This window comes from Pseudochaenichthys georgianus, chromosome 6 (assembly GCF_902827115.2).
Source record: "Pseudochaenichthys georgianus chromosome 6, fPseGeo1.2, whole genome shotgun sequence".
NCBI lineage: Eukaryota > Metazoa > Chordata > Actinopteri > Perciformes > Channichthyidae > Pseudochaenichthys > Pseudochaenichthys georgianus.
Window position 1 is genome coordinate 17,444,739 of NC_047508.1, and position 8,749 is coordinate 17,453,487.

The following is an 8,749-nucleotide window of genomic DNA, read 5'->3' on the forward strand; positions in this document are numbered from 1 at the left end:
TGACGCTCATGGAAGCACGGCATTCGTTTATGTCGGCTGCCCTTAAAGGTAATGTGAGCGTCCATTCCCAGGAGTAAAGGATGGCAGAAGACACTACACTACCCAGAATCCCCAGCTATCGTTTGGACTACACCATGTGCTCTTGACAAACCCCGTGATAGTCCTCAAGCTCTGTGATTGGAGAGTGTGCTCCGAGGGTTAAGCCGATTCTCGAACAGCACTTGAAATGGGATGGAACCACGGCAGACTGTCCAAAACTGGATTTGAACGGGTCCACCGCGTCCCCCCTCCCCCACCCCGTCCCCAGAACTACACATGCTGGCTATTCTGTTTCGCAACATGTTCTCTATGGCACGTCTCTACTGGGAGTTGTAGTTTTAAAAGACGTTTTCGTATTTCCCATAATAAGAAGTTGCCAGTATTAAACTGTGTACATCCCTGGAGGTTTAGGGGAAAGGAAACACTCACATTTAAAACATATAATTAATAAATGGGTGAAAATTGCTTGTGCCCATTATGGGCAGTATTACTATATATACCCACATGCCAGCTAAGGTCAGAAGAGCTTTATTTAACAGCTGGTCTTATGTGTGTGACCCCTGTGATAACATTACATTACATTAATTGATAAGCCTGAAACATGCACTTGTCAAGGTTCAGAGGCACATTGTGCAAATATGGCAGTAGCCATCGATCAGCTTAAGATAAGATATACTTTATTGATCCCAAGTTGGAACATTTGCATTACATCAGCATGTGTAACATTTAAATATGCAGTTGTGTTTATTTGAAAATCATTTAGTATAATCACATAAATTCTGTGTTTTATATTCAACAATTCTGTGTTCTTTATTTATTGATTGTTCAATACCTGACAAGGCCGGAGATGAAATATCTACATACATCTATAAGAGTATAATACATTATGTATAATATCAGTTAAAATAAGTGCTTCAACATAGTTAACATTGCTGGAGGTATGCACAAATATTGATAGATGTCTTGTAATGCACTATTGAGGAACCTGCAACCCAAGTTTTTCATTCAGTGCAGAACTACACCACAGTTGTGTAGGCCTATATGATATGTCAATAAACCTTAGAAAATCTTGAAAGGGATGTGCAAAATAGTCATTACATACAGTCTTTAATTAACAATTAGTAGAGAATAACGAGTAATGAATATACTTTATAGGGATCGTATTAATATCTAATAATAAAAATATTGAAATTCAATAACATGCTTTAACCACCAGGTGTCCCTTTATATCAACTGTGCACCTTTATGGTGTAAATACAGCCTATCTACCAATTGGATCAAATATAAAAGTGAGCCGAATTAGTGTTGATACTGCAAGGAGACGCATTGTGTGAAAAGAAATGTAAGATGTTGTTTAATGGCTGATATATTTATGATCCACGTCACGTTTTCAGTTCCTCATGTTTGTCTTCTCATCAGGGCTCTATAAATACAGAACTACGGCAGATATGTAATATGTAATGCAGCCGAACCGTGTATTACAATGCCGTTATGTGATGACTTTCAAAGAGAAAAGCAAGCACACTCGGAATAAGGTATTATTATTATTTCGGTCTGTTTCCGGTATTTGTTAATGACGGTGTGCTCTGAGATGTGAGACTGGAATTGCACAGGGGGGAAATAACGTAGGCTATCTTTAGATGCGGATTTTGTTAAACTAATATGTTTAGGCTGTGGACCAACACTATACATTGACGGGGAAGGGGGTAGCAATAAAGATAACACCATTAAACAGTTACACAACATAACAGAAATAATATCGATAGCAGCGTCCCTAGCAACCACCTTGGTAACAATGAAAACGTCGCGATTTCCTGAAGTAATCTTCGTAATAACTAGCAAACTAAAGATCATGTACATTCACTGCACACATAATCTGAAATAACAACTCATATTTCTCGCATCAAATGACATCAAAACGCATTTTAATGGCCAAACTAACTTTAAAATAGGCATTTTACACCTAGAATAAAACGAAGTTCGGCCATGTTTTCTTTTTCTGCAGGGAGACATTTGAAGATCACGTGACATAGACGCCAGCCATCGGAATGAATGGTGAAAAAAACGGGGTTTGTCAAACAGAGCACATGGTGTAGGCCAAACGATAGCTGGGGATTCTGGGTAGTGTAGTGTCTTCTGCCATCCTTTACTCAGAAAACATATTTGTTTCTCCGAATCGAAGGGGAAAAATACAAAAGCATTGTACACAATTTAAACCAATCAATGTTGTGTAATTAACAAGGATAATCTGGTGTTTTTTAGTCGATGAGTAGTGCAGATATCACTGTAAAATCAATCGACAGTAAGAGGAGTACTTACTTCCGGGTGTAAAATTATCCGTTATCCAATGGGAATGGATGCTCACATTGCCTTTAAGGGCAGCTGGCATAAACGAATGCCGTGCTTCCATGAGCGTCAAATCCCGACGCAGATGGGAATACATTGCAATCAGTTGAAAGCTATTTGCGTCCCTTTATGACGCTGAAGGAGCCTAGGAGCGTCACAATTGGACGCCACGGACACTGACCAAACGTCGCTATTGGACGCTTAGGGAGTGAGAGTGTGTTGCTGCAGGCCTATAGATAGTTTGCTGCTTAAAATGTATCTGGAGATGTTGTGGGGCCCCCTTATGTTTAACAATATCACACGAGTTAACTATAATTCCATCTATCAATTATATATTCTTAAATTGATATAGATTGTATTTTCTGAAGAGATTAGTGGTTTTTTATATGCTGTCTCGTATAGTTATTTGCATTGCTTTGCAACTAATAATTAAAGAGAGTAACCAATACATTCGCACATATATGGCTGTGGTCATTTTGGAGAAGCCCTGTTTTTTATTGTGATGTGGTTAATGAGTAACAACGTTGAAGCTGCGTAATTGCGCGTGTAAGTCCGTGACCATCAAACTTTTTGGCCGCATTTCAGTGTTTTTCAAACAAGATGTTTTCTCATATGTCTTCAATAGCAGAGCAGGATTTTTGTGTTTTTTAAATCGAATTATTCTTACCGAGTCACTGAATAGAGACAGTAGGCTATGCCATTTAACTTAATATGACTAATACAAATCGACCTTATTCACCTTTGCTTTACAGTCCCTATTACAGATAATGTGCTCATTAAAGGGAAGATACAAATGCAAATTAGTTTTGCAAAATCTACATGGCAATAGCATTTTCATCATGCTGTTTTATTTAAGATATCCTAATAAATAGTAACAAAGTTGCCCCTCTCTACATTTTACAGTTATCATTGTCAAAATCGGTATTTAAGAATTGGCAGCCAAATATGCCACACCAAATACACAACAGCAACTTACCTGTGTCTAGTCAAACCACTTCACTGTCCTAAGTTTCCAATACCAGTAGATGAGTTGCACAGTATTTGATAACACTTTTAGAGGGGGCAGTGTTAAGTAGTGGCTTTCCTACAAATGGATTAATTAGGCCTTTAGACCAACTGATTAAGTCTGTTTCATAAGTGCAGAATGTGACTTTCTTTCAAATGTTGTCTTGTTTCTCAGGTGGCTCCCTGTGGCCTGTGACCAACGCTCGCCCCGGTGCTGTGACTCCTCCCGAGGACCCGGTCCTGTCTGAGGTCGATGAGGAAGAGGTCGGCACTGTGTGGGTGGACGCTGTGGACGGGCTTCAGGAGGCTCAAGCTGAGCCTCAAGGAGGTAATGGAGACAGTGAGCAGCCCCCTCCTGCTGCTCCTTCTCCTGTTTATTACCTTGTTCACTATGCTGTTCCCTATCCGGTTCCTTATGCTGTTCCCCATGCTGTTCCATATGGTGTTCCCTACCCTTACTATGCTCCTATGACTTCTCCTTGTGCTTACCCCTACGCTGCTCCTTCTCCTTACGCTGCTCCTCATGCTTACCCCTACGCTGCTCCTTCACCTTACGCTGCTCCTTATGCTTACCCCTATGCTGCTGCTGCCTACCCCCAGGCTGCCGCTTACGATGACCCTTCCTATTACGCAAATCCTTTAGATGATGTAGAGGACCCTGCTGTTGAGGCGTTTCTTAACAGGTACTTGGACGGTCAGGCGTCTGAGGATGAGGAGGAGGACGAAGACGTCGCATATGACAGCCCTGTCTTTGATGATGAGGACATCGGGCCACTCTCCCTTGAAGATTTCTCAGAGGAGCCCGAAGACTCTGTCGTGCCTGGATCTCCCTCATGTTATGGCCCCGGCTACTCCAGAAGAAGATGCAGGGAAATTAGCGACGAGGAGGGGGAAGAGGAGTCTGCTGCGAAGAGGCAACGGTGGTCCGAGGACTGCGATTCGGATTGAGTCTGCAATGGATGGGCTGATAATCCTCCTTGATCATCAGAGCAATATCTGCCCATCATCTCTTCCACTTCACAACTGGACCAAATGATTCACCTGGTAGCCTTTGCGTCTTGCGGGCGGGTCCAGGTAGCATCTTGCTCCTACTTGATTGGAAACTTCTACATGTCGGGGCTGGCCTTTGCGTCTTGCGGGGCTGCCTTTGGATCTTTTTTTGGTGGACTGTCTTATTTTTTGTTTGTCAATCTTTCTTCCTTTTATTCTGAGGGCAGGCTCTGCCCCAGGTAGCCTTTGCGTCTGGCGGGGCAGGTCCAGGAAGCGTCTTGCACTGATTTGATTGACACTTTTCTACATGTCAGGGCTGGCCTTTGCGTCTGGCTGGGCAAGTAAAGCCTCAGGTAACCTTTGCGTCTTGCGGGGCTGCCACCCAGGAAACGTCTTGGATTTTTGGTGTATCATCTTCTAATTTTTTTTGCACGGTAGATCGACGTTTTAACTTGGAGCCTTCACCTTGATGGAGGGTTTGCCTGCCTCACCCTCATGTCATACCCTCACAGTGAAGCTGACAGCACTGTGGAAGCACCTGGAAGACTCTCTGCTGTCTCAAGGTCAAATGAAAGACATCACTGAAAACCAATGCAGTGAAATAAGAAGAAGCAGACAACACATGGCACTTTACGCTCATTGCACCTTTACTGGACACCTTCAAAAATACATAACATCGAACATGAGAACATTTTTGTAAAAAACTTTTAAAAATCTGATTTGATTTAAGCATGCTAACAAACAGCATCTCAGTAGGATTCCTCCTGAATGCTTTTTCTCCACAGGGGCGGGTCCAGGTAGCATCTTGCACTGATTTGATCGACAGTTTTCTACATGTCAGGGCTGGCCTTTGCATCTTGCGGGGCTGCCAACATCTCAGGAAGCGTCTTGCAAGGGGATGTTTGGTGTACCATCTTCTAATTTGTTTGCACGGTGGATCAACGTTTCACCTGGGTGCCTTCACCTTGATGGTGGGTTTGCCTGACTCACCCTCATGTCATGCCCTCACAGTGAAGCTGACAGCACTGTGTGTCCTGGAAGACGCTGCAGTCTGCCGTCTGTTGCTCTCAAGGTCAAACGAAAGACATCACTGCAAACCACTGCACTGACAACCTAAGAAGAAGCAGGAAAAAAGCAACAAAATCAAAGAGAAGACATGACACTTTACTCTATTTGCACCTTTACTCGTCAATTGAAAGGCAATGCACTGGACACCTTCAAATTACATAACATCCAACATGAGGAAACTTTATTGAACCTAAACAAACCTCAGATTTAAGCCTGCTGTAATTTAGGCATCTCATAAGGTTGCCTCCAGAATATCTTTTCTCCACAGGGCAAAATTATTAAAGGGATAGTTTGAATAGTTTAAAGTGGAGTTGTACAGTATTGATCAGGGTCTTAGCTACAGTAGATTGTAGCCTGCACACAGTGCACACCCCATGTTTGAAGAAGCAGACAGGACTTATAGCACAACAGCAAAGCAAAGTATTTCTGTGGAGGGGGGGGGGGGGGGGGGGGTGGTGTGTGTGTGTGTAACTGCTCCCATCTAAAAGAAAGGCCCACCTTAAAAAAGCTATTTCAGTTTAAGCAATGCTATATGCACTGTATAGAAGATACTTTGACTCAGTTTACCTTCCCTTTCCAATGGGGAAACTGAAGCAAGTCACAAAACAGTCATTTTGACCTCGCAGAACACAGGAGCTGCTGGTTTAACGTTGCCACATTCTGTTAGTTAGTATATCTAATTGTGTGACTTAAACTCTCTAGTTTGAATCCACCAAAGTCACACAAAGGTACACAACAGTGCTCTACTTCCGTGCTCAAGCTCTAGACGTGCCGACCTCCATCTACTGAGGAAATACACTGACTGGAGAATTACCTCAAACAATTCCACTTCAAACGGTCCTTCCTGTCAATTTAATATGGCCAAAAAAGGTACAGTAACTTTATAAAATATATGATATTTTAAATATTCAATCATTCAGAGATTATATGTCTTGCTTACCATCATTGTCCTTAATTCACTCTTATCTTACTCCACCAATTGAGCTGCTGTTGTTCACTAAGGACAAACAAGATAAGTATGAGCTTCTGTCTTGTAGAGAAAGTATCCTGAAATAGTTTATTATTAAAAACACAGAAAGTAATATCATGTTACCTACCTCGAAACTGTACACTAAATCTGTTTGTTTATATTATATCACCTGTTTAGTAAATCACAGAAACTCTGCTGTTCAATGTGGACGAAAAAAGGTAAGTAAGAACTTCTGACAAGGTGATTTGGCATTTTCTACAATGGAAAGTCAAATTATGAGTTACTGTGTGTAATATCTGTATGCTTATCCATACTTTTTAAAAAGATCAGATCATGTTTTAGTAACCATTACTTATTCATACTTCACCTTGGACAAAAAGGTGAGTACAAATGTCTGACTTAAACTAAAAAATATATCCACTGCATATGCTACCCCTGTTTGTCTTTCCACTAATCTAAGTTTGTCTTTATATTTCCACTAATCTAAGTTTGTCTTTATACATGTAATAAGTGTTTTTTATTCAGAGATTGCTGCCATTCACTGTGGACATCAAGGTAAGTGCGAGCTAGAGAAAACAATGTTTTTGTGATATCATTGATTCAAAATTGAAATATGATCTGTCTTACTCAACATGTTATATAATACCTCTTACCTACCTCCTTCCTGCTGCGATTCTCTGTGGATAAAAACACTACAGTAGGATTTAATGCAAAGAAAGCAAATGTAATGTTTTGATGTAAACTGTCTGCACCCTGTAAGCTACACTCATTCATTAGGGCTGTACACGAATATTCGTTCGTTGGAGTACTATTCGGGTTTCAATTTCGTTATTCGGATATTCGTTTTTTCCATCATGTTGTTTCCATAGAAACAACAACTTCCTGTCAACAGCGCTAACTCCCCTTCAAAATAAAAGCATGTCCATACAAAATAGGAAGCCAAGCCAAATTATTCGCTGGTATTCGGGACAGCCCTATCATTCATACATGTATCACTTTTCCTATTTACTAACTATTCTTTATATTTCTCTTCTGCACTCCACCCCCTGAGCCTGCTGTTCACTGTACAGTAAAAGGTAAGTGTGAGCCTCAGACTGACATAAAGTGCAGTACATGCAGGGTTACCCTGACGACCCAGGAACCGCTCCCATCCGACCTGCAGGACAAACTGGAGATCAGACAGGTAACCCTAATGACAACAATACAGATATTTCCTACAAGTCTTACTTTGCTTTTTTGAATAATTCAAAGTGTTGCTCATTCTGTTAAACACGTTTCATTCATTTCTCATACAGAGACACAGTGTTCCTACAGCAAATCCAGGCTTACCTCTGAAGAGATAGTCGTCTGTGTTTCAGTCTATGTAAGTATCTTAAAGACACTTAAAGAGTTAACATATGCTGAACTCTTACATAATAATAATAATAATAAGTAGAAACACATTTTTGTTTCTTCTTTTAGAACTCCTTCTGTGTCTTTGGAAGTCCTGGGTCTCCTGAGAGTGGATGCAGCGGTATCACCCTGATCTCTCACTTTCACGGTTTTGTTGTTGAATTCAATAAAACACCTGGAAATCAATCTTTCTGTTTTGAGATGTCTTTTAAATACTTTTTATTTAGATAATGTGAAGTTGTTTAAAAAGTGTATTAACTTCAGGTGTCATCAAATATATAGTGGCTAGAATGCTGCTAAGTCGTATAAGAACAGTCTTATGGATTATTTGTAAAACCCAGAACACACACACATATATATTTATTTGTTTAATCAGTCCATATCCATATTAAAGCTTTGATATATATCCATGAGTTCTGAGAAACAGCCAAAGAAAGAGGAGTAAAACCATGAGAGATGATCAAACCTCACATATACACACTACATTTAAAATCAATACGAATCAATCATGGTAAGAAGAAACGTAGGACTGTAATTTACACATAGCTTCCAGTATAATTAGGAACCAACTCCTGACAGGCTGCGTGCGGTATGTTGTGATAATATCACAGCAAAGGTTATTTGACCTGACGCAATGCAGGTCACAGTCAGATATATGTATACGATACCAAATACATTCATGAATAAATCAGTATTTTTGGGTTGAAGACAAACAAAAGGATGCCTTCTGCTCACATACCAAAACACTTTGAAACCGAAGATGTGGAGATGTTATGATCATTACTAAAGTATTATAAATGGAGGAAACACAGTGCTGTTTTTGGATTACACAAAACATCTGAAGAACAAAGCCGTTGTTTGTCCGGAAGGGGGCGCCAAAGTAACATGTTGCTGCATGATTTATACAACGCTGCCCGTCCAGTAGGTGGCAGTATGAGC

At 40.6% G+C, this 8,749-nt stretch overlaps 2 long non-coding RNA genes across 3 annotated transcripts; one reads left to right on the top strand and one right to left on the bottom strand.

Annotated features, from left to right (window-relative positions):
- Positions 1 to 5,028: 5,028 nt before the first annotated feature.
- LOC117448638 (uncharacterized) lies at positions 5,029 to 7,164 on the bottom strand. The gene is made up of 3 exons (XR_004552355.2): positions 7,076 to 7,164; positions 6,389 to 6,445; positions 5,029 to 5,493 (listed from the first exon to the last, which is right to left on the bottom strand). It is a non-coding gene; the product is annotated as an uncharacterized lncRNA (long non-coding RNA).
- LOC117447637 (uncharacterized) lies at positions 6,463 to 7,996 on the top strand. Of its 2 annotated transcripts, none has more exons than XR_004552256.2 (3): positions 6,463 to 7,601; positions 7,714 to 7,781; positions 7,854 to 7,996. It is a non-coding gene; the product is annotated as an uncharacterized lncRNA (long non-coding RNA). The 2 variants fall into 2 exon arrangements; XR_004552255.2 differs by having other exon boundaries at positions 7,880 to 7,996.
- Positions 7,997 to 8,749: the final 753 nt, after the last annotated feature.